Source organism: Neophocaena asiaeorientalis, unplaced genomic scaffold (genome assembly GCF_003031525.2).
Source record: "Neophocaena asiaeorientalis asiaeorientalis breed wild unplaced genomic scaffold, Neophocaena_asiaeorientalis_V1.1 scaffold211, whole genome shotgun sequence".
In the NCBI taxonomy this organism is placed as follows: Eukaryota; Metazoa; Chordata; class Mammalia; order Artiodactyla; family Phocoenidae; genus Neophocaena; species Neophocaena asiaeorientalis.
In genome coordinates this window covers 669,645-696,682 of record NW_020172824.1, presented here as the reverse complement: position 1 = coordinate 696,682, position 27,038 = coordinate 669,645, and the positions used below count along the sequence as shown (strand labels likewise).

General features: G+C 32.7%; 1 pseudogene; it reads right to left on the bottom strand.

Moving 5' to 3' along the window:
* Window positions 1-15,104: 15,104 nt before the first annotated feature.
* LOC112397637 (dysbindin pseudogene) lies at window positions 15,105-16,118 on the bottom strand (annotated as a pseudogene).
* Window positions 16,119-27,038: the final 10,920 nt, after the last annotated feature.

Genomic DNA, 27,038 nt, shown 5'->3' with positions numbered 1-27,038 from the left:
ATAACTTAACTTCAGTAGAATTACTTTAAGAAATCATTTCTTTTATACTTCAAGATTTAAATATTATATATTTAAATAGGTGAGAATACTTTTTAAAATGTTCTAAAAACTCTAAAATATAATTTCTTTCAAAATAGCATCTAAGGGCTTCCCTGGTGGCGCAGTGGTTGAGAGTCCGCCTACCGATGCAGGGGACACGGGTTCGTGCCCCGGTCTGGGAAGATCCCACATGCCGCGGAGCGGCTGTGCCCGTGAGCCATGGCCGCTGAGCCTGAGCGTCCGGAGCCTGTGCTCCGCAACGGGAGAGGCCACAACAGTGAGAGGCCCGTGTACCGCCAAAACAAAACAAAACAAAACAAAACAAACAAACAAAAAATAGCATCTAAAAGAAATCCAAACATTGAAATATTGATTAAATAAATTCAGCTTTTTTATTGGTGTAGTACAATAAGCTAAAAAGAATTTTATTGATTATGTTGATGGACAATCACAAATTTCCATAAAATGTATTTGGTTCTTGAAAAACTGACTGTAATTTTGAAAACAAAAACAGTGTACTTGAAAAAATTTTAATCACATACATTTTTTATTACTTTTTTATACAGTTTTTGAATTATTAGCCATTAAAACATTTGTAGTATGATACATATTGGTTTGACTAAAAAGTATAAACTGACTATGTTGGTAATGGGTCCTAAAGCTGCACATTTTCTGTGCTTTCCTTTCTTGATGGATTTTCTTTCAATAAAACTCAAGGCTAAATGATCAGTTCATGAAATATTTAGCCACATTACTTCCTGCATTTTCTCATCACCCCTACTTTAAGTGTGCTTGTGATAAATATTGTAGCTTTTCAACTGTGGAGGTTGAAAAGTGGGGTTAGACTCAAAAAATAAACTGTTGAATAAAAACACTTCACCTAATGTGGATAAAAATATAAAAAAGAAATAAGACTAAAAAACAAGTGAGTTTTTAAAGCATAGAAATAAAAGGGAATGGGATAAAAAGAAAAAAGTAGAAGACTGTTTAAACATTCATTTAACCAGGTGTATTCATTGGGATGATCACTTGGCAGAGACAATGCATAGATATACATTTGGGATCTGACTAGAAATATATCTTTTTATTAATTCAGATTCTAATTCTAATCAAATTTATTGCATATTACCTGCCTTAATTTATACTTATGATACATTTGGAGCCAGAGCATCTATTTAACTTGTAGTAATTTAATTATATTAGATAATGTGTATACTTTTCATTACTCTGCTAGTGGTTCTAACAACGCAGACTCAATGGTGCTTGCAAAGCAGACAGGAGAAAAATCGCTTGATAAAAACACAGTGTTCTGCTCTGCTTCTGTGCCTGCTTCCTCCCTTCTTCCTTCCCTCCCTTCTTTATCTCTCCCTCCCTTTCTTCCTTCCTTACAAATCTCAGTGATACAGTAATAATTTAATAACATTTCAAATGTCACGTCTATCACCTGTGTGAAAAGATATTTTTAAAGATGAATAAAAAGAAATCTCATTACAGACTAGCACTAACAGATGAACGTTTGCAGTCGATATTGATGTAGATAACACTAACCTTAAACACTAATTAAGCAAAAGTATTCCCATTCTTCTCATTAATAGACCTGTATTACAGAAGTTTTACTCAATTATTATGGTTGCTGTTATGTACTGAATTGTGTCCCCCCCAAATTCGTATGTTGAAGGACTAACTCCCAATGTGTTTGGAAATAGGGCCTTTAAAGATGCTATATTCCCTTTAAACTGACATTTACTACAATTAACATTTTATTCTTTATTATTTTGATATTCATTTTATCCCCCCAATAAACAGAAAACAGCGTCTTCTCTCACTGTAGGCCTAAAGCTGTTTGCAGCAGGTGCTTAATAACTGTTGGTGAATTGGGGTCTTTTGGAGCTAAGGGCAGTCTTTGCTGACAGCCAGTAGGGAAAGGGACCTCAATACTACAGCTACAAGGAACTTCTTTCTGTCAAAACCTGAGTGAGTATGGGAGCAAATTCTTCCCAGAGCCTACCAGTTAAGAGCTCAGGTTGGCTGAAACCTTCATTTTGACCTGAAATCTGGAGCAGAGCAACCTGTCAAGTTAACCCAGCCTTTTCACCTATTGAATTGTGAGATGTTAAATTTGTGTTGTTTTAAGTTGCTAAACTTATGGTATTTGTTATGGCATAGATACAAAACTAGTACAAGTGGATAAAGGTACTGTCAGCCAGATCCATCTACAACAAAGTTCCCTATAAGTCTCTCATGTACAGGTAGGGACCATTGAAGGTTGTTGCTTACATCTATTGTCATTAGGGTTTACAAAATGGTGATTTTCCCAATTCAATCATTTCTTCTGCATTTATTAGCAGGAATTCTTCTCTAAAGAAGAACTTTATCAATAATTTAGCTATCCTAAAATAAATTTTGTACATGAAACACAGACTAAATGCCTAATTTTTTTCTTCTTTATTAGTTTTCAGAATACTAAGATTGATTTTGCCTATCTAAGGCAACCAAGTAGGCTTTTTTGTATCATCATAAAGTCAAGGATTGTTATGTATTTATGTGTTTCAACCACATTACTGTCAATTTCTTCATTGCACTTAAACAGTCTCATGTGTGGACAATGCAACCCCCTTCAAGATGGATCCTGTATTTTTTTGTCAAAACTCCATTATTCTATGATAGCATTATTACTTTCTGACACTGCAGATTATCCAAAGTTTATCTTGTGCATTTTATGCCCTGGACATTGCACTCTACATGCCCCCCAAGACTCTCTTGTTTCTTTGGGGCTTTTAGAGACCACAGATTGGGCATTTAGGAGTGGTTTTGTAATTGCTTCAAGGTTTTTCAGTAAACAGAGATTTTTCGTGTTATTTGTTTTTTAGAAATAAAAGATAAATTATAAGTTTATATTACCTTTACAGTCCAGAGGTTATAATACATGGTATGCTTAACTACTTTGATTTTTATACTTGAATTTTTTAAAATTTTGGTTTCTAAAAACATTGCTATAACTTATTATTAGTTTTATTTATTTGACAATTCACATTATAATAATAAGGTTGTTAATTTTGGTTTAAGATTTCTTTGCAGGTTTTTCGTTTGTTTGTTTTGTTTTTTTGGTTCTCAGAATTTATCCCTCTTGGGAAATATAGTCAAAATACTGTATCTTAAAGAATTAAAGTATTCTTCACTAAGTGGTTATGTAACCAACTTTATATAAAGTTGATTCATTTATTTCTGTTGTTGTTTTTTAATTTAGGGGTCATGTTTTCTATATATTTTAATTTCATTTTTAAATTTTTAAACATATACATAATTCAAATGTTAGAAAAAGGTCATTCTGAGAAAAAAATAATTGATTGTGAATTAATTATAATAGGAGAGGGAAATCAATGCAAATATTCCAAAAATGGATTCACCCCCCCAAATTATTTATTTTAGAAACAGTATCTAGATGCTAGATGTTACTCAGTATCCCAAGCCAGAAATCTAGGAACCGGTTTGCTCATTCCTGAATGAAAAATTCAGCAGTTGTATCAATGTTACAGTTTTAATATTAGATACTTCTCTCCATTCCCAGCATCATCACCCCACTGCAGATCATCCTGACTTTTCCTAGATAACTGTAATTGCCAGCTATCTGGGCTACCTGGCTTCATCTGACTCCATATCCATCAGTGCTCAAATGAGTGGTAGAAGGACTTTAAAAAATACAAATGGACATGCCGTTCACCTGCTCCAAAGAATTAACAGACTTCTATATGCTCCTAGGCTAAAAGTCATCACTTCTTCTTTTGGTAGGTTGTAATCTTATAAATATCTATCTTGTTTGTAATCTTGGAAAATAGACCATAAGCCTCATGAAAACTGTATGTGGTAGGGTAGAGATGTGTGGAGAATCAAATGGGATTAAGAGATGAAAATATTCTCTATGACTAAAGTCCATAATTTCATCAAACTGGCTTTGGCTCCTCGTAGCTGATTTTGTTTACTAATATTTTTTACTTCTGTATAAGAGCAAATTTATAAGATATACAAGTAACATAGAAAATTACTAATATGGATTTGTGGAGAAGGCAAAACAATTAATTAAGTACTTTTGCCTTTTAGTGTACATTAAATGAATATGTTAACGTTCCCACTCTTGTATCTTTATTCAGGACTTATCCTTTGGGTAAACTTAAGACCTTAGTGATGCAATATGCAAATCTAAACTATTGTTTAATTTTCAAGATGCAAATATTATATATTAATATAAAAATATGTAAAATGAATAGGCTATTTGTAGCATTGCTTGTATTTCTAAAGAATGTGAAATACTCAATATGCTAAACTTTTACAAAAACTCATATTATTAACTGTTGAATGAGATTAAATAGGAAAAATATCACAAGAAAAATTGGACACTCTCCATATTTCAGGAACAGATTTTTACTTTAGGATTTTTTTTTTTAAAGAAGGAAATTAAAAAGAAAAAGGGGGAGGGAAGGAGGAAGGAAGGAAGGAAGGGAGGGAGGGAGGGAGGGAGGGAGGGAAGGAAATAGAAGGGAAGGAATATTAATAAAAATATATGTTTTAATTAGAATGATTAAATCTAAGAAAGGAAAGGAGATTGAAGATATATATATACACACACACATATATATGTGTTTATATTATATATAGTCACATATATGTGGTCTATATTAGGTGGGGTTAAAAATTAGGTGGGTTAAAAGTAACAGAATCATAACTGTTAGTTTTCCTGGGAAAATCTGGGCTCCTTTTCATTGTCCTAACACCCTGTCTAGTTAACATTACTTTTGTTCCCAAAAAGTATGTGGCACAAACAACAAATCACATGGTCACATGTCACACAAATACCTAAAAGGCAGTAAAATACACTGTAAACTTATTGTCTTTTAGAACAATCACAAAATGTATTGCTTGATCCCCACTAATCCTTTGTAAAATTTCTATTACATAGTTCTCAGACGATGATTTTGAGGTGAGAAAATAATTTTTTTTCTCACTGAAACTGGCATTTATAATTTTTCTATAATTATGTCTAATTGAAACTCAAGTATCCTAAATATATCTTCAAATTTAAATGATTGATCACAGTTACTTTTAAAACATTACAAGTGTTAAAATCATTAATATTTTTATATAATTATTCAATTTTTTGTACCTCAAAATACAAGTTAAGCAAAATGAGATTAAACACAAGTACTGAGAATGGAAATGATTTCCTACCTTAGCTATTCCAACCACTCTGTCTATTTTGGATCACGGATGTTTTTGAAAAGGATGGTAGAATCAATTTGTTAATGTGGAAAAAAAACCCATGAGGTGATTAAAACACATTAATAGGCATAAAGATTATTACAGAACATGATGACTCACAATTGAAGTAAAAGAATAGAGAGGGCTTTGGACACTCTACTCCATCTGAATGGAGTCCAAAGGTGTATTAAGCATCTGAGTTTGTCTCTCTTAGAAGCTAAGATGATGTCTGGACTCTGTATCCCTACAATTCTTTGGAACCACAGAATGGTTCCAATGGAAAACGGAATTTAACTTTTGTCTTTGCCTTCCCTCATTTTTTCTGCTTGAAGTACTATCTAAAATTTATTGTTTTTAAATTGATTTAAGATACAAGCAATAGAAATATAGAAATAAAATATCAAAATAAATGTGAAAGTTATTTCAAAGGTAGTCTTACCAATCATGTTTCAGATAACTTTTTATGTATTTTTTATCAGTTCAGAATCTATTTCTGGTTATACAGTTCTCAGCAATATGTCCTAGCTGGAAATGGAAAGGTATGGAGAAAAAGACAATCACATTCATAGGTTGGTAGTAAACCAAAGAAAGACACTAAATTAATAAATGTCCTGAGTGGTGTATTTTAGAAATATTGGTTCGTAATAATGATAATGATATAATTTAAGCTAGTGTCACTATTAATCATTACTTTTGGTAAGAGAATAATATAGACAGCTTGATAAAGTTGTACTGTCTTCTGTTTTTTCACATAAAACAGAATTAAGAGGCCAGGTATGTTTTTAGCTAATGTGCATTATTTTCTCTTCCTTCAAATTAAAAAATTTTTTATCATTATTCTTATAGCCCAAACATTTCACCACTATATGTCTATTTGTGGATATCTTTTCAATTATGTTGCCTGGAATTTTATGAGCTCTTATAAACTGCACAGAAGTTATATTAATCCAAACTGGAAATTTTTCTTCTGCCCTGTGGAAGGTAGAAAAATTACTTCCCAAAGATGTCCATATCCTAATCCAAATTTGTAAGTATGTTACCTTACATGGCAAAGTGGACTTAAAGATGTGATTAAGTCAAGGGTCTTAAAATGGGAAGATTATCATGAATTATCCAGGCTGACACAATATAATCTCAATAATCTTTATAAGAGGAAGAAAGAAGGGTTAGAATTAGAGAAGATGTGATGACAAAAACAGAGCTCAGAGAGGAGAGAGATTTGAAGAAGTTACACTATTGGCATTGAAGATGTAAGAAGGGCCCATGAGCCAAGGGATGTAGATGGCTTCTAGAAGCTGGAATAGGCAAGAGATGACTTCTACCTTACAGCCTTCAGAAGGAATGCAGCCCTACCAATATCTTCATTTTAGCCACATAAAACCCCATTTTGGATTTCTTACATCCAGACTGCAAGATAATAAATTTGTGTTGTTTTAAGCCACTAAGTTTCTGGTAATTGGTAGCAATAATAAACTAGTACAAAGCCTTTGATTACTACTGTTTTAGCTTTGTTCCCTTCATAGTTGATAATTAAATTTATTTTATATTTGCTCTAAGAATTTTACATTTTTATACTTTTGCTTTTGTTTTGGGAAAAGCTTTAGATGTGTGACTTCCACAATGGTTATTCCATTTACTATGGTATGGATTCTGATTTTAAAAATTATGTGTCTTTCTCATTCCTGGTGTTAAATATTTAGTTGCCTGTCAGTACTACCTTACTACACCATATCCTATTTCATCCCACCCCACTCTTTAGTTGTGTTGGCTTCTGCTTCATAAAGATTGAAATCATGAACCCTACCGAGAATATCAGCTTTCTGAACTTTTCCTGTGGGTCTTGCAAGATGTATTTTTCAGAGGTTCTTTCTGTCCCTCTCTGAGTTTGCTCAGTGAATCAGTGTTTTCTGTTCTCAGTATATTTTCTCCATTGGCCCCTAATTGGTTACTTTTCATTATTCATTGTCACACAGTACATTGGTCCAACCTTAGTGATTTTTAAACATCAGGTGTTATGGAATCTTTTAGCCCCCTATTCTGTCTGGTGATCGGGTAGTTAAATTTTGTCATTTTCTCCACAACTGAAGGGCAGTGTGATATATTTTCAGTCTGGTGTACTCCTATTTTGTTTTTATTTCTGCTATAAACCAGAGTAGTACATGAAAATATTAACTTCAAATATATATTATCTGCCTTCATAAATAATGCCTCATTTTTAAGACTGTGACTTAACTGACCATTACCTAGTCTGAATATTCAGATTGGTATATTTACTTAGACCATAATTTGATTTCAGAAATTTAGAGTGAGAATGTAGGAAGCAACTTGCCATTCAATTCTGTCTAATAGTTATTAAATATCATGCTCAGAATCTGGCAGTAGAGGGAAGGGAAGAAATGCACTTTGCAAAATTCCTAAGCTGAGCTACACTAGTTCATGCTACAGTTAAAAATTATTTCAACAACCTCGAACCCCAAAAGAGTTTAATAGCCGCAAGTGAAAACATCACACAAAGATGAAACTACAGTTTGATACACATCCAGTTACATTATTTCCAAGAATACAATCTTTAGTTTTGAACTCACTTCATGTTATAAAACACCAAAATAAATACAGCTGTTGGAAAACCTGGGAGAAGCATTAATGAAAGTCAGTGACTCAAAAGTAAGAAACAGCACATTGGCAAAATGACTACTTATGACTTTTGTGCTATTTGAGGGAAGAAAACAATACCTAAAGGGTTGCAGGCTTTTAGCATCATATATATTTTTTAATATATAAATATATAGATGTAAATGTGTGTGCTAGTTTGCCATAACACTGAAAATTAATTATATCTACTGATGTAGTAATTGAAAATACTCTTACATTGAAAAGTAACAGATACTTATGATTTGTTACAGAAAAATAAGACTAGAATATATGCCCAAAATAGCACTGTTTAATCTATTTAATCCTTCAGGTTTCTCGGGTTCTTTAATGCTGTGCATTTGCTCATTTATAAGTTTAGATGAAGATCTGAAGGGTAAGTAACATGTTGTAGCATTAGATAAGCTTTTAAACTCTTTCCCATGAGCCATGAGAACAATAATGAGTTACTTACTGGAAGGAGCGTGGTCTCCCTGGAGTCTCGGTAAATTATGTTTCTCAAGACCATGAGTTTATTTGTTGCTCTAAACCACTAACAGATTTCACTGGACTGTATGTTTTACCCAGACTAACTTTCTAAAGGCTTTAAAATTCAGAACTAAACAAGTTACAACCTTCACAGGCTTTCGTGGAAATGATCTGTGAACCTGTAAATGTTTTGCTGTAATGCTCTTTTGGGAAGATTCACATTTAGATAAATTTAATTGATTCATAAATTTTTTCAATGCATAGAATTTCAAGATGAATTTCAAGTGTGATTCCTTGATCATGACTGATTTATGTAGGTTATATTGTAATTCTTATTTAATTAAGATATTTTCATTTTAACAAGTACACCCAGCCACAAAAAAAAAAAAAAAAAAGAAATAAAATGGAGGTATTTTACCAGTACCAAGCATGTGAACTAAATTCAAATATATGCATATCATTAACTGCCAATTTAATCATCGATAAGTTGCTTATCCTATGTAATCATTCATTTCCCTTTGTGAAAAATTAAAATATTGAATTAAATACATTCCAAAAAACCTATCAATTTCAAAACATTGTGAATATGTGTAAAGAAAAATAAATCACAATAAAGCAACTTGGTAAGTGTGGCACCAACAAAAGAAATAGACTGTATGTGATGGTTTAACTTATAGGAACTCATGGGTATTCAACAGGTGATAAAGATTTTACTAGTAAATTTCTTTATTGATCATATTTTAGGATTGTCCATTAGAGACAAGGTAAACTAGGTTATTATATCAGTATATCTCTGTTTATAATTTCCTATTTAATTATATAATCAGAAGAAAAATGCCTTTTATGCCCAAATGTGAAGTGGGATTTTTTGCTGAAAAGGACCATAAAATTTTCACTTGAGTGATTTCTATCCATAGAGAATATTGCTGAATTGGATACACTAAAAAAAAAAATCTACTTGCATATGCTACAAATTCATGTCATCCAACCATTAGTAGATGGAACACCATGAAAGCCAGAGGAGGAATCAAGAAAAACTAAAATATTCTGTATAAAGAACAAAAATTTGGCAGAAGAAGAAAAGGAGAGTAGTGAGACTTTATTGGCTGCTAGAGAAATGTATTATAATGCAGGTAATTGAGGATAAATTTGGCCAGTAAAAATACCCAGTTGTTAAAAGATCAGAATGCTTTCAAAACTGTTATGAAAATCTCCTCCTTTTATTGAAGATTTTACCAAAGCTGCTATACTGAAATATGTCTTAAAATAATTTTAATTTCACAATGATTTCTCATAAACATTAAAAAATATAAGCATATATCTTTTGATCTACTTCCTCCCCCAAATTCTACTCTCATCCCCAAGTGGAAACACAATTAACTGTTGTTATCACTTTTCTGTTTTCTATAAACATGTACATATATATAGTTTTTTTTTGACTGTTTGTGTTTTAAATAAACAGGATAATAATAAAATGAAATTTTAAAGCAATTTAGATTATTTTGCATTTAAACATTTTTAAATTTTCACTTTGTTTGCTTAAATTAACAATATGTACAGGAAATTTTTCCATGCAAGTACACTGACCAATTTTAGTTTTAAAACATATACATTAAAGTAGGTACTGCTCTCATTGTATTTAAATTTTTTTATTACTAGTGTATCAAAAACATTGATTTTGTGTGTGTTTTGCATTTGTCATACTCATTAAACTCTTTTATTAAGGAAAAATGTATTAGATTCTTATCATTAAATGTATCTATTTAAATAATAATTTTTTCTTTCAAATGTGCATAATTTTTGTTTTTTTGTCTGATAATTCATAGAGCTTCCAACTGTTAACATTAATTGGAAATAGGAGCATCTTTTCTTATTTTTTACTTTAGTGTGAATGCTTTCAATTAATTCTTTATTAAATATGATATTGTTGTGGTTCTTTAAAAGATATCAAGTCATTTATATTCCCATTTTGCAACTACAAAGAAAGCATCAGAAATGTTTTTAATGTTATCATATGCCTTTTCTTTATTTACTGAGATTTTATTATGCTAATCATCCTTTAATTTGGGGGAATTTCCCAATGTACCATTCTTGAATTCATGAAATAAAGTCTACTTGCTCATGATGTTTAATGTACAATTTCGGTATTTTTTTTGTATAATTGCATTCATGTTTAAAATTTAGTGTAAATGCATTTATTTTCCACGCCCAGTTTTGGCTTCAGGATCATGATACCAAATATAAAGTTTTTTAAAATTTTATTATTTTTGGCTGCATTGGGTCTTAGTTGCAGCATGCAGGATCTTTCATTGTGGCATGGGCTCTTCGTTGTGGCATGGGGCTTCTCTCTAGTCTTCTGTCTGCTGGCTTTCTCTTCTCTAGTTGTGGCACACAGTCTCCAGAGCATGTGGGCTCTGTAGTTTGCAGCACATGTGCTCTCTCATTGAGGCGCATGAGCTCAGTAGTTGTGGCACCCTGGCTTAGTTACCCCGTGGCATGTGGGATCTTAGTTCCCTGATCAGGGATCGAACCCACGTCCCCTGAATTGCAAGGCAGATTCTTTACCACTGGACCACCAGGGTAGTCCCCCAAATATAAATTGAATACAAAAGTACTCAATTATATCAGCTCTCATACTAAATATAACTGAACTCAACACTCCAAGTAAAAGATAAATATCACCACACTGCATTAAAAATAAATGTGGTGCATTTGCAGTGGACATACATTATATGTAAAAATACAGAAATTTTGAAAGTAATAAGATGGATAAGAAAAAAAAATTGAAAACACTAGCCAAAAATGGTAAAAAATATATTAATAGCAAAATATACTTCAATGAGAGAATGTTATCAGTGATAAAAGAGGAAAACTTCATAGTGAAAAGGGGGATTATTCAAAAGAACATAAGAATCCTAAATTTGTATGAGCCGAATGAGACATCTTTGAAATACATAAAGCAAGAGTTTAAATATATAAAAGAAGAAATAGATTCAAAATTATAGTTGGATATTTTTAACACACTATTTTCTCAGTGAATAATAGAGCAAGTGGACAAAATAGTCAATAAATATATATAAATTAGCAAACAACATTAATCAACTTGACATAATTTATACTTTTAAACACAACTACCAAACCACTTTTCTTGAGTAAATATGGTCCACATTCCAAAAATATAACATATTCTAGGTCATAAAGTAAGTCTCAAACATTTAAAAGCTTTGAAATAAAGAATTTTTTTTCTGAGTAGATTTAAATTACACTGAAAATCAACAGGGTTTTCTAGAATTTTTTAAACGTTTCAAAACTAATCAACATAAGGATTTGTGCACTGGTTACTACGGACTGCCATTCATAAAGCATTACAAAATATATATAAATTCAGGAAAAATTGGTCACTTAAAAGAAAGGGAATAGAAGAAGACCTACAGTTTGGGGCATAAAAGTTTGGAAATTTTGACATTTCTAGAACTAAAAGAGATAAGCTTGCAGATGTTTTTGAGTGGTAGAGGCACACTAAAACTTATTTATACCCTGCAGCAAATATCAGATTAGTTTTTTTGTTGTTTTTGTTTTGCTGTTTTTGTTTTTAAGACTTCAATTTGGAGAGAATCATATTGTCAAGGAGAGTATAAGACTGGTCTAAAACATTCTGTGACTCTTCGGTTCATCTTAAGCAATTGTGGAGTAGCATGTGGAGGCTGCCCAATAAGTAATGAGAGGCTACTGGCCTATGTTCATTTCAGATATAGCCAGAGGAGCCAGTACATGAGTAGCAACCTCCAAATGAGCAGAATCAAGAGCAACAGAGAAAAACAGACACAGCAGTTCCTTCCAGAGAGTAGAATCAGAGCCTAAAATGAAACTCATACATGACAGCAAGATTTAAGAATTGCTAGTGACCTTTACTGCTCTAATTTAGTTTTTACTCTTCCATTACATTAATTTCTCTATAGTTATCTCTCCCTGCCTCATTACTGTTATTTGATTGTTTAGGAGTGGTGGTGTGAAGAAAAGTTTCTAGTTCTTGTGTTGGCCAACCACAAGGATCCATGTTGCCATCTGAAAGAGAAGACTGTATATCCTCTAGAAATCCTTGAATGTAAATTATATGTAGGAATTGGATGAAACTGTGGTTTTTCTTCATTGGCAAGTGGTTAAATATATTCTAAATAAGAGAGTGGGAGTAAAATACATATTTGGTAAGCAAAATGTTAGATTTTGCTAGAGATTAATCTATGTGCATAAAACCCAATGTACTCTTTTTCCTGGGAATACAGTCAGGATATATTTTCTGTGCCTTTTGGAGTGAAGTTGAACCATACATAGAACTAGGTTATGGCCAATGGAATGTAGAAGAAAGTGATATATACTACTTCTATGACTGAGCTGTAAGTACTTCTCACAGAGCATTCTCTATTTCCTTTTTTCCCAATCTGCATATATGATAAAGAGGATAAACAGCAAATTCCAGCAGACTAAATGATAGTATTTAGCCACTGAATGGTGGTGGAGATACATGTCCTGCAGACATACACATATAATCTCAGCCAATTCAATCTTTAATAATAGTTTAAGCACCTTGCAGGAACAATATCCATGAAAGCAAGGTTTACATTTGCAAGACCAATAATTGATGGAGAAAGAGATAAATTTTAGATTCCAAGGAGCTAGAGATTTAAGCACCTGGACCACCATAGTTTATTCCTGGGTCTATAGAATAGGGACAACTATGTGATGACAGAAGAAGCATTTTTCCACACAAATATTAATGAACTTTTGAAAACCAGATGGCAGAAGATAATCTAAGTCATTATGACTTGGGTTTTAAAACTGATAGGCCCTTTAAAGGGGCCCAGAAACATTACCTCCCTGAATTTACACCCAATGATGGAAATTATTAGGATAATTTAATAGAAGTCCAGAGAAGTTGTAGGAAAACCTGAAAGCAGAAGAGAATTTTGTTTTACTTTTATGATGTGGAGAAAGGATTTTGAATCACTTATGAGATATCCATGTTGGACATGTTTCCTGAACCATAGAATAGTGATTGCTGAGGGCTTTCTCTACATGTGAATCTTAGAACAAAATTTCAATGACCAAAATACTACAATGATAGTAGAAATTCTAGGAGGTTTGACTAACTGGGAAAGACTAAAGACAGTTTGCAGACAGAGTGAACTTCATGCATGGAGCTCGTATTGATGCATGTGGACATTATTCCAGGTCATAAAACTCTGAGATCAGGCAGGAACCGTGACACAGAGGTGGAGGCCAGAGGAAAGAGTAAAGCGTGTGGATGAGTGACTCTCCAGTACTCCCTTGGGACAATACATAAACTACTGCAAATAATTGAACTGGTAAAAGGTTAGAGAACTGAACCCTAAACTTGGAAGAATATTTACCCAAAATTAGACTGTTTAAAAAATAGAATGAATTTGGCAAGATTAATTTTTCTACCACAGGTAGAAATGGAAGTTGTTAACTAAGTTAAGTTTATTATATGTCTGGGAAGAAAGTTAAATTTTCTGCATATGAGCTACACTATAAATTTTAAACTTACATTATTTTTTATTACACTTCCTTGCTTTTGAATAATATTTACCTGGTGACTTCTATGAATTTTATTATTTTTGTTCTTTTTGGGATAGCTTTAGGTATGTATAATTTAAGTATACATACATGGATATTTTGATTATTCATCATTTATATGCTTTATATAAAACTGTAGGTATGTCTATTTTGAATCTTGTTATTTAACACTTGCACGCTTATTGTGGTTTCTTTTGTCCTTATATTTATTCCAAGTGTTTATTGTATGTTTGAAACTCACCCATGTAGTCTAATTTTTCTTTTTAAAATTTTGTTGGATTATTTAAATTTGTTTTTTACTATTTAAAGTTAGAAAGCATATGTCCTATTTATTGATTTAAATACTGAAAGAAAATAATAAAGCAAGTTTTAGATATATGTTTCTCAGAATACCAAAACAATAATAGTGCTATCCTGCATGTTATTTGGAATTCATAAAATAAATAAAATAATAATAAACAATTAAATTAATTAAAATGAAGATAAATATTTTAATATTTCAAAAATTAGAAACATGATAAAGAAAAATGCTGAACATATGTGATTAAAAATTAAAGAATAATTTAAATAAAAATGCTGAATATGTATGATTATTTTAATATATTTATTAATAAATAAAATTAATCCAAAATTATACAAAAATTATTACAAAATGAAAAATAAAAATTTTTACACAGAGATGGAAATGATATAATGCTTTTTTTTAGCATTTCAAGAATGTTAATAATATAGGAGGAAAGATTCCCATATAATGTTAAGAAAACTTAGATACAAAGCCAGATGTATATATACATTTTTATACCAATTACATAAATAGAAAATCTCAAATAGACTGACTCTTTCACATGCACAAACTGGTAAGAGCTACACTAAAATAGTATTAAGGATTATTCTGTGCTGTGGGATTATGTGTATATTTCCTTTGCCTTTTTAACTTTTTTTTTTAACATATTCTGCATTTTCTAAATATCTTCAATGAGGCAAAACAATGTCAAGACAAATATGGCATGATGCATCCTCTCTGATTATGGGGGTCTAACAACAGAACAGGACTTATGAGGACTTTATTCCATGCCCCTTCCATTCTAGGGAGCATGGCATTACACTATCTCTGCACACCCAGGGAGAGTCCCTGCTGCCAGGGGGCCTTCTCCCCAACTGCTGCACCTCTCAGCTATCTGCAGGTAACCTGTGGAGAGGTACTATTCCACGTCCTGCGACACGGCCTCCTCAAAAACCTTCTGCTGCTCCTTCAGCCTCATTTGCTGGGTACACTCCATTTCCAAGACCTTCTGGGTGTGCTCTACATCTAGTTCAACTTTGAAGATTTCAAGTTCATTCCTCTTATTTTTCCTGTAATTTTCCAGTTATTGGGACTGCTTATGTTTTATCTTTCTATTGCCCATATAAAACCTCCAGATTCATCAGGTGGGGTTTTTTTTTGTGTTTTTATTTTTTAAACTGGAGAGGAATTCAGATGAAAGTTCTGAAATCTGGAGAGCCTGAGGAGGGGGTATCCTTGAGAGAATACAAGTGTTTCCTACCCAGTTAACTCATCTGTTTTTTCTTTTTTTTTTTTAATTTAATTTATTTACTTTTGGTTGCACTGGGTTTTCATTGCGGTGCACGGGCTTCTCACCGCGGTGGCTTCTCTTGGCAGAGCCCGGGCTCTAAGCCCACGGGCTTCAGTAGTTGTGGTACTAGAGCACAGGCTCAGTAGTTGTGGTGCACAGGCTTAGTTGCCCCGTGGCATGTGGGATCTTCCCGGACCAGGGGTCGAATCCGTGTCCCCTGCATTGGCAGGTGGATTCTTAACCACTGCACCACCAGGGAAGCCCCAGCAGCTGGTTTTTATCTCCTAAAAACTAGCCATTAAATATGTCAGGTTTGCTGTCATAAATTCTAAATCTGGTATTAAACCTGGAAGTTGCTGAGGATGCACCTGTAACTCTTAGCTCTGTCTTCTTTTTCTCCCAGTGTGCTGAAAGCATAACCACCTTGCTATCCACCAGCTCTCTAGCACCGGCACATTCTTTCGTTCTTCTGTGAAGTGCAGCCCATGTATCTTCATACCTGCTAAGTAATTCTAGTCCAGCAGAGCACTTTGGCAAATATGGGATATTTGCGGGTCAATTTTTCCAGTTGTTGAAAAGCTTTCTGAAGTATACTAGTTAAGAAGAATTATAGAAAGATTGTTATAAACTAACTCAATATTTTATCTTATTTCTTTAATTCTAATATAATACCTATTCTCAACAACATATTAAAAAATGTTTTAAACCTATTTAAACTTAAGCTATTTATGTTTTAAAGGCATTTTAACTCATGCAAGTTCTGCTTTTTGATGAAATAAAGTATTCCCAGTTCTCCTTTATCTTCTTTAGTTTCATCATGCTTAGATTCCAGTGCACTATTCACTTAGAATACTCTTTTTCATATTCTGCCTATTCAAAGGTCTCTGAAGGAGAGAAATAATTATTCTAAGAATAAACGCTTTGCTTTTAAAAATTACAATCGTCTTCCTTCTTGGGAGGACTTCGTGATTTAGAATTCTTTCTAAACTCTGGCACATTTGTTCCATTCAAAATATTATTGTAGAATTTCCAAGTACCTCAAGGATAATGGGAGCGTTTTAAATTTGAATCTCTACACATCCTCCAAGGGAAAAACTGCTGATCAACAAAGTTAGATAAGAAAATCTTGCATAGTTAATATTAACAGCATAACTAGGACACAGAGAATACACCTTCAGTTTACTTTAATGGTGCATAGCCACCCAAGACCACAGAGTGTGTTTAATGCCTGTACTTAAGTGGAGCCCACGCCTGAATGGAGGTTAACAGGCAATTGTGATGAACACAGGAGAGTGCTGTAGGGTTCTAGTAGGGATGACCACAGATGACATCTAATAATATTTATATTTAGAAGCAGAGGATCCTAACCATGGTAAGATAACACAGAGAACATTTAATAGGGAATTAAACAGAATGACTTTAAATTATGTGATACCAAAGACAGCAGTGTCATACAAGCAACAACTCTGAAGGCAATGGAGGATCCTCAGGAAGGGACTCTTTGGAGGCTTGGTGGTGAACAGAAATAAAAAGATGGCTGAAAATCAAAACCTTACTAGAATTAGAAAACAGCAAAGAATCAAAATGTGTTAGAACAGAAGAGATTCTATTACTTTCCATTTGTTGAAGAAAGAAAACTGTAGCAGCAGGAAAGGTTTCTCTTGAACTAAGAATTGAAGTATGCCACCAAACCTCACCTTTATATAATTTTTCTGCTGTTAGTCCCAGAAAAATCAAACAATAATTAAAAACATCAACAAAATATGAACACTGATCCCATCAGAGCTACCATAATAAAAGAAAGCATAAACATAATATTTTTAGACAAAAATTTCTCTAAACTAAGCTAAGAACAAAAAAGAAAAGTGTAAGACAACATTCTGACATGAATTAAATGTAATTAAACAAGCATTTGAAGAATTGTAATAATACCACAAATCAGAAATACAAAGAATCTGACTACAAATGGACAAATAAAAGAATATAAAATCAGAATTGAATGAATTAAAGAAATGAGAATAAAAGACTAGAATCTCTGGAATGAAGGCTAAATGACAAAGGTTTCCAATGGAGAATATGTACAATCAAAAACATAACATAGGTCTTCCCTGGTGGCGCAGTAGTTGAGAGTCCGCCTGCCGGTGCAGGGGGCACAGGTTCGTGCCCCGGTCCGGGAAGATCCCACATGCCGCGGAGTGGCTAGGCCCATAAGCCATGGCTGCTGAGCCTGCGCGTCCGGGGCCTGTGCTCCGCAACGGGAGAGGCCACAACAATGAGAGGCCCGCGAACCACAAAACAACAACAACAACAAATGGGATTTAGAAAATAAAAGTGAAAAAAAGCCCAAAAATGTTTAAAAAGGTAAAAGTCATGAGAAAGAAGTTGTGTGTGTGTGTGTATTCAAGACATACAGCAAATTAGATGATTTTTATAGAAATATTCTACTTAATAAATGAAAAAGAATTATAGAATTAAAATATTATTTTTCTATACCTAATATTAATCAGCAATGACTATTATTATGATAAAATAAGAGACAGTAGTGCTTCATGACTTTCTTTGTGGAAGAACACAGCTGCCCTATGGCATAATAGTCCAAAAGGGAAAAGCCTTCTAGATCTAACTAAGAATTTACAGGATGTAAAGAAGGCAGAGGGGTATGTTAAATCATACCATGGGGATGCAATCAGCATTATCCAGACAGTAGAAAACTCTAAGGACAGGTAAATCTGTGTCCTCAACAAATGAATTATAAGAGGAGGCAGGAAGAGAGAGAGAAGTGGAGGCTACAGCTAAAAACAGACTTTAAGAGACATAGCAACTAATGTGAGGATCTTATTTGGATTATGATTCAGAAACATTATCAGCCAATTGAAAATTTGAATACTGAGTGAATATGTGATGGTAGTAAGTAATTACTGTTAATTTTTTTTTTTTTTTTTGCGGTACGCAGGCACACAGGCTGCGGACACGCAGGCTCAGTGGCCATGGCTCACGGGCCCAGCCGCTCCAAGGCACGTGGGATTTTCCCAGACCGGGGCACGAACCCGTGTCCCCTGCATGGGCAGGCGGACTCTCAACCACTGCACCACCAGGGAAGCCCTACTGTTAATTTTAAGTATGATTATGTTGCTACCTTGATGTTACTTTTTAAAATATTTTTCTTACAGAGATGTGATTGCATACCTATGCTATTCTTTTTTAGTTCATGAAGTTAAAACAGAATCATAAGGTCTGCCCAAAGTGAAAAGAAAGGCTTCTCGCTAGAATCTGCAGGTCAAGGTCCCTCAAGTTCTCCTGTTTCTTGGAGTTGGCAAGCAGTTCTCTGAGGCTTTGGAGTGCTTAGGTCTCATCCCTGTGGTCCTCCTCCCTCATTTCATACTCCATTCCACAGTTTATCCTCTTATGGGCTATCACCAAAGGAAAATTCACAGCCTCAAAATTAACTCCATATAGAGCTCCAGCACAGCTTAATCATCAAACAAAATCAAATGATAAGTTTGTTAGGGATTTTATGGTTTCCTTTGTGGATTTTAACACTAAATATTTAATATATCTCTCTACTTATATCTCTACCTCATGGGCAGGCTCTGTCTCTCTCTGTCTCTCTCTGTCTGTCTCTCTCTCTCTCTATCATGAGCTTCAAGAGCTTATGGAATAGAATGGTGAAAAAAATACCATCTCTACTCTCACTCTGGTGGAACATGGCAAATAAAATGTTGGGTTGAAACTTATAGAATCCAGACAAAGTTCTAGCACATATTAGTGGTGAACCTTAGACAAGACTTTTTTTTTTTTTCGATCTTCAACATACCACATACCAAAGAGAAATTCCCATTACAGTAGATCTAACAGAATTGTCTTGTTCATCAGATGATGACATATGATAAAGGGCCATTTCCAGCACAAAAAGCAAGATTTCTGCTTGATCAACAAATTATTTGTTTTTTCAATAGTTTATAAAAGTCGAATCCCAATAAAAAAGGAATACACATAAAAATCTATACATAAGTTTTTGTAAAATTAAGGGAGAGTTCATATCTAATGCAACTAGGAATAAACATAGCCTCTATATTCATCCTATACATATGTGCAAATACATATATACACATATGCATACACTTAAATGTTTTGTTTATAATATCCTTGGTATTAAAATTATAGTTACAATATTTATAATAATTCTTAATGCAAGGTGTATATACCAAATTAATACTTTGTAGATATTCATTTAAAGAATTTCTAATACCTGAAATATAATTGCCTTTATTTTGTAATTTTTGCTTTATATTATGATTCAAAAATAACTATGAAGAAGTGGGGCAAATTCATTATTTTTTTCTTCTACACTAAGATATTTAGATTGATGATGAAGCACATCGTTAACCAAGGTAAAGGGAGGGACTCCTTACAGCTGCAGCTGGGAGTGAAAATCAGAAGATCTAAAGGGCAACTGTAGCTTGACACTTACATTTTGGAAATAACAAGCTCTATCAATTTTATTTTTAGGAATATTTACTGATATGGAAAAATTTACAGGATTAATTAAGTAAAAATGCAAGTTACATAAAAATTCATAAACTCATAACTTAAACATATATTTCTATAAATATAAATTTAAAATTCGGTATTCAAAATATAAAATATAAAATGAACATCTTGGAAAATATTAGAATAAACAATTAGAAACAAGAAAAAAATCAGTAAAGTTCATTATTTTATCTTGTGTGTTACATGATAGCCACCTTGGTTAGAACATATTTTAAAATTCTTCTGCTTCTTTATGTTTTTGTTTTTCTCAAAAAAGCTTGTACTTTTTATAATAAAAATATGGAAACTTGCCAAGAGCTTAAATAAAAAAATTCCAACATCAATAATGCCATATTTGTTCATGTTAATGCTATATTTGTTATAATATAAAATATGAAGTGCAAACCAAAATAACACCTTATGTTCCCTCACAATTATTCTTGTAATAAGACATTTCTTGAAGTTTTCATCAAGGTTAAGAGTGAACTAATGGTTCAGTAATTCAAAAGATATTATTACCTTCTGTGGAAAGCTAGAACAATCAGTGTAAGAATGACTAAGGGGAGAAAATCCTTAAGGTCACTTGACTTTTTCTTTGCAGTTGCCTAATCTGTATCTTCAAGAAAAATTGATTCTCCTTATCTTGAAAGACACTGGAAATAGATACATAATAGAATATGAAAAATTTGGAAAATATTATGCCTCACACAATTTTGAATTATTGTGTTGATCATTTTATTTGTATTGTCCTCTCCAGAAATGCAAAGCTCCTCACAATTATTACATTATTTATATCTACTGGCTTTTTCAAGTGGTAAAATAAAGTAGAATATGCACAAACAGCAAATTTCATTACATAATTAAGGCACTCAAAAGGCACACTATTATCTATTCCAAATTATTTGTCAATTTTAACATTTCTGTTCTTCAAAAAATAAGATCCTACTTCTACTACATGGAAATAGGAAACAACAACAACAAAAAAGAAGCTCATATGAATGTTATTTAATGTATTTGTTTATTTCACATTGCGTCTGCCTGAAAAATGCTTAAACTGGCAAGCAATTCCATATGTTTAGCAGTCAATTTTTCTAAAAATATAATCATAACTCTATTATAGAGCTTCTATAAATTACAAATAACCTATAGAACAATTATAAAGAGCATGAGCCCTGAAGGTGAAAATTTCATAGGTTCAAATCTCAGCTTCACTAGTAACCAGAACTTTGCTCTTAGGCAAGTCAAGTCCCTTAGTTTTTTCGTATTTAAAATAGGATAATAATATAGGGTTATCGTGAAGATAGAAATGACTAATATCAGACACAAAAAAGCACTATATAAAATCTAGTCATTATTATAATTATTAGTATTATTTCTGCTGATAATATTATATTTACTACTAGTAGTGTTAGTAACACTGAAGGTAGTATTATTTGAATTTTACTTGCAATAAAAACTCAATAACATATTCTGATAGTCTGTGGTAGAATATTAATTCCAATTTCCTGATCATGAAGCCATTTCTACTGTACAAATGAAATCTCTTAGTGTTTTTTTCAGAAGAGAAGAAAAGCGCTAAGATGTAGAGGCATTTATTATCTGCAGATTATTATGTGAAAATTTCTAAGCATGTTATTGAATTTTTGCAACAATTGAGGTAATTATTTTTTGTTCATATTTTATAGATGCTGAAGCTTTACACTCTAAATGTTTGGCAAAGTGAACACTGTTTTTCTGTAGAAAAAGGAAAACTCAGTCTTTGACCCACAATATTATAATTAAGCCATTCTTTAGATGTAACACAAAGTAGCTGTATGTGTTTATTTTTCTGATATGGAAGTGACACTAATGGTCACATAATCTATTTGGAGAAAATGTAGGAGTATGGAAAGATATTGAGAGACATATTTTGCCTAAATCACAGGGTTTTTTTGTGAGGGTCCCAGGAAATGTTTGTGGAAATGCTTTGTGAACTGTGAGAATATATGCCACTGGAGCACTGCACAGCTTTGGGAGTGCTGTGGTAGTTTTGTGTGTGTGTTTCTTGTTGTTTTGTTTTTGACAAAATTGGAGTATTCAGTAGAATTTTTAAAAATTCAAGCTGGGAGTCACACATACCCCAGAAGAGATGTAGTTAAATTTTTTCTTTTTCTTCTTTATAATATCATAATCTACAAATGAATTTTTAGAATACTGTGTTAAATATTTTTTGACTTGTATTCCTTTTTATTTTTTAATATTCTATAAGCATTCAATAATGGTCCTTGAGAACTTGTTTGCCTCTTGGAATATGTATGTAGAGATAAATCTAAAATTTTCGTTTTGCAACTTTTTTTATAAAGCATGTTACTATTTCAAGAATAATTATTTTAAAAGAATTATATGCTCATTTTGATTTTACATAATATTTTAGAAAGTACTTCTTTTGGCTATCCTGTATTTATTATAAGTAATGGCATTTGCAATGAAACTAGTAGCTTGCAAAGCAATAATTATCATTATTGCATTCTCAATTGTAGAATTATACATAAAGGAATCACTAGAGCATTAAATTTCAGCCTGTAATAAACTTAAGAAAACATGTTATTCAGCAAGTTCATTTTATAAATGAGGAGATCTCAACACAAGGTTGGATGAGACAGATCCTGGACCTTTGCATCACATCCCATAGTCTCCTAGGGATTCTGTCAAAAGAAAACACCTAAAAGTGGCTCAACATGATTTAGCATGCAAATCATTCGAGGAAGTTTAAATTTATTAGTAGGCTTTATGAGTTAAATTTCAGAAATATCATAGGTTTTATTAATAGAGTTTCAGCACTATAAGTTTAAGATTCTGTGTCTCTTCAACTTTCCTACTGAAAGAAATGATTGTGATTTCTTAACCACTGTATCCTGGTGCCTGGCACATTGTCATCATCATCATCATCATTAAATATCTGAATAATTCTTACTATACTCTAGACACAGTTCTAAGAGCATTGGATAGATTATTTCCTTTTATTCTTACAGTCACATGAGGTCAGAACTATTATTATCATACTGATTTTACAGATAAGGAAACTGAGGCAGAGAGAGGCTAAGTTACTAGATAAGCATACAGAGCTGAAAAGTGGCAAAATCAGTATTTAAACACAGAATTTGGTTCTTCAGCATGCATTCTTTACCATTGTACCATGTTGCTTCAGCTATATGTTCCATTAATTATGCATTCATTAGCTGATTTTTAGTATAGCCCAGTGAAGTATTTAAAACTCTGCTTAATATTCTATAATAATCTAATTGGGAAAATAATTTGAAAAAGAATTGAAATAACTGAATAATTGAAAAAGAATAGATACATGTTGATGTCACAGAACCAATGAGAAGATGCTATGGTCTGAACGTTTGTGTCCCCCCAGAATTTATATGTTGAAATTCTAATCCCCAAAGGTGATGGTATTAGGAGGTATAGCCTGTGTGAAGTGTCTAAGTCATGAGGGTGGAGCCCTCCTGAATGGGATTAGTGCCTTATAAAAGAGGCTCCAGAGGGATCCTCAGCCCCTTCTACCAGGTGAGAACACGGCAAGAAATAGGCAGTCTGCAACCCAGAAAAGGGCCTTCACTAAAACTCAACCATGCTGGCACCCTGACCTTGTACTTCTAGCCTTCAGAACTGTGAAAAATAAATTTCCGTTGTTTATAAGCTAAAAAAAAGAATAGATACATGTATAAGTGAATCACTTTGTTGTATACCTGAAACTAACACAACATTGTTAATCAACTATATTATATATATTCCAATATAAAATAAAAAGTTAAAAAAGCTACTGTATTCTCAGAATTACAGAAAAAAATAATCAAAATCAAAGCACTCAAGTGCCTTATCCAAGCTTATGTAATAAGAGGTACAAGTGACATTCAGAAAGGGAAAAACCTAAATATAACTCCAGTCCTCTTTCAACATCATCTTAAATTAACAGGTTGGAATATATCAGAAGAAAAATAGGCTATACTGAGGACTGATTCTAAACTTAAATTCATATTTTTCTAAGACTAAATATATATCAAAATATCTTTAATAGCAAATCATAACTTGGAGGGCACAAGCACAAATGTAGACACAAGAGCAAGGCAAATAATAACTTTGCAAATGCCTCTTATAAACAAATTGCACAGAGTATTTCAAAGACTCAGCAAGCACTTTTCTACACGGTGAGCATGATTCATGCCCACCCCCATATATAACTCCTCCATAGTCTTCTTACAGTGTATCTTTTCTGTTTCCTGCTTTAAATGTCCATTTTCAAAGAATCATTAAACCAATAAGAGAGTGTACTGGGAAATTCATGATAAGATGAATACCAATATAGTTTTTGCTTAAACTTTATTTAAGTTTTCCCTCAAACTTTCATTAGCTGATTTTTAGTATAGCCCAGTGAAGTATTTAAAACTCTGCTTAATATTCTATAATAATCTAATTGGGAAAATAATTTGAAAAAGAATTGAAATAACTGAATAATTGAAAAAGAATAGATACATGTTGATGTCACAGAACCAATGAGAAGATGCTATGGTCTGAACGTTTGTGTACCCCCAGAATTTATATGTTGAAATTCTAATCCCCAAAGGTGATGGTATTAGGAGGTATAGCCTGTGTGAAGTGTCTAAGTCATGAGGGTGGAGCCCTCCTGAATGGGATTAGTGCCTTATAAAAGAGGCTCCAGAGGGATCCTCAGCCCCTTCTACCAGGTGAGAACACGGCAAGAAATAGGCAGTCTGCAACCCAGAAAAGGGCCTTCACTAAAACTCAACCATGCTGGCACCCTGACCTTGTACTTCTAGCCTTCAGAACTGTGAAAAATAAATTTCCGTTGTTTATAAGCTAAAAAAAAGAATAGATACATGTATAAGTGAATCACTTTGTTGTATACCTGAAACTAACACAACATTGTTAATCAACTATATTATATATATTCCAATATAAAATAAAAAGTTAAAAAAGCTACTGTATTCTCAGAATTACAGAAAAAAATAATCAAAATCAAAGCACTCAAGTGCCTTATCCAAGCTTATGTAATAAGAGGTACAAGTGACATTCAGAAAGGGAAAAACCTAAATATAACTCCAGTCCTCTTTCAACATCATCTTAAATTAACAGGTTGGAATATATCAGAAGAAAAATAGGCTATACTGAGGACTGATTCTAAACTTAAATTCATATTTTTCTAAGACTAAATATATATCAAAATATCTTTAATAGCAAATCATAACTTGGAGGGCACAAGCACAAATGTAGACACAAGAGCAAGGCAAATAATAACTTTGCAAATGCCTCTTATAAACAAATTGCACAGAGTATTTCAAAGACTCAGCAAGCACTTTTCTACACGGTGAGCATGATTCATGCCCACCCCCATATATAACTCCTCCATAGTCTTCTTACAGTGTATCTTTTCTGTTTCCTGCTTTAAATGTCCATTTTCAAAGAATCATTAAACCAATAAGAGAGTGTACTGGGAAATTCATGATAAGATGAATACCAATATAGTTTTTGCTTAAACTTTATTTAAGTTTTCCCTCAAACTTGAATAAATTAGGAGTCTATATGAGTAATGTCTGTAGCCTTACTGTTCTTATATAATCTTCAAGCATCAAGCTCCAGAATAAAAGATCTTAATCACCTCCCTGGGGCCCCTGAAACTTCAATTACTTCACCTAAAACAAAATCCCCCCCAAAATGGTATTCTAATTACCTACTTTTCTTTAGGATCAAAGAGATAGTACAAGAAAGACCCTTATAAAAGGAAAAATTTTTTAAAATAGAGAGCAATATATTGATGCAAATCATATTAATAAATTCTTATCAAATGTTAGAGGTTCTGTATATAGTTTTCTTTCTATTTTCATGATGTTTTTGGTTCTAGAATTGTAATATAAAGTTGATAAATAAGGAAAGGCTAGGATAGTATAATGAGTTAGAGTATTTTTTATTTTATTTTCAACAAAAATAATAAAACCTGTTTTCTGAGACTTGTTTTTAACTTACCTACTCATTTCCAATTCAGTTCTTGTTTTTTTGTCATTCTATACTACCTCCCTGAACAGAGAACTTTTGATCCTGAAACTGGATAAACTAATTCAGATTCTATTCAAGCAGTTCCTACTGAATAGGATGAAAAATGTGGTCAGTTGATTTGTGTCCTCAGTGAAGATAAATGCCTAGTAGTGAGTAAATATTGGATGCTTATGAACTTAAAATTAAAATACTAGATAAGTAAAATTTCTGGTCTCTACTCTGTGTCAGTTTCTGATTATGTTTTATTTTCCCTCCCCTCTTTTCACCTTCATATCTCAACATCAAACAGGACTAAGCCAAACTGAAAATCATGGCCTCATACTTTCTAGTTAGTATCCAGCCTAATTTAATCTGGCATCTTTCACCATTGAAATCTGCCCATTTTAGTGAATTATTTCAATCTTTATGTTTTACTTGCTCTTTGTACATTGTAAACAATTATTCATACCTTCATGGAAATTTTCTCCTATTTTGCTTATGAAAAACCAGTTTTGTACAGTTTTTATTGTTTAATTATGAACATTCCGTTTCAATTCACACATCTGTTTCCTCTTCTCCTCTTTCCCTCTCCTGTTGTTTTCCCTCTTTGTGTATCTCTGTCTCTTTCTGTCTTTGTCTATCTCTCTCTCAGTCTCCTCAATTTAAAATGCCTGTCTCAAAGATTTCATCCATTCCTTGGTTTACTAGTCATACTCGGAAGCCTCCTAAATCTGTATCTCTAGTCCAGGTAACTATCCTGGGTTCCAGACAAATATATACCTAAGTACTGTACATCTTCTCTGAGCCCTCCCACGGACATGTGAAACTAAACATGCCGAACGTGAAAAATGCTTGTCCACACTAATTCCAATATTAACATACAACACCATAAAC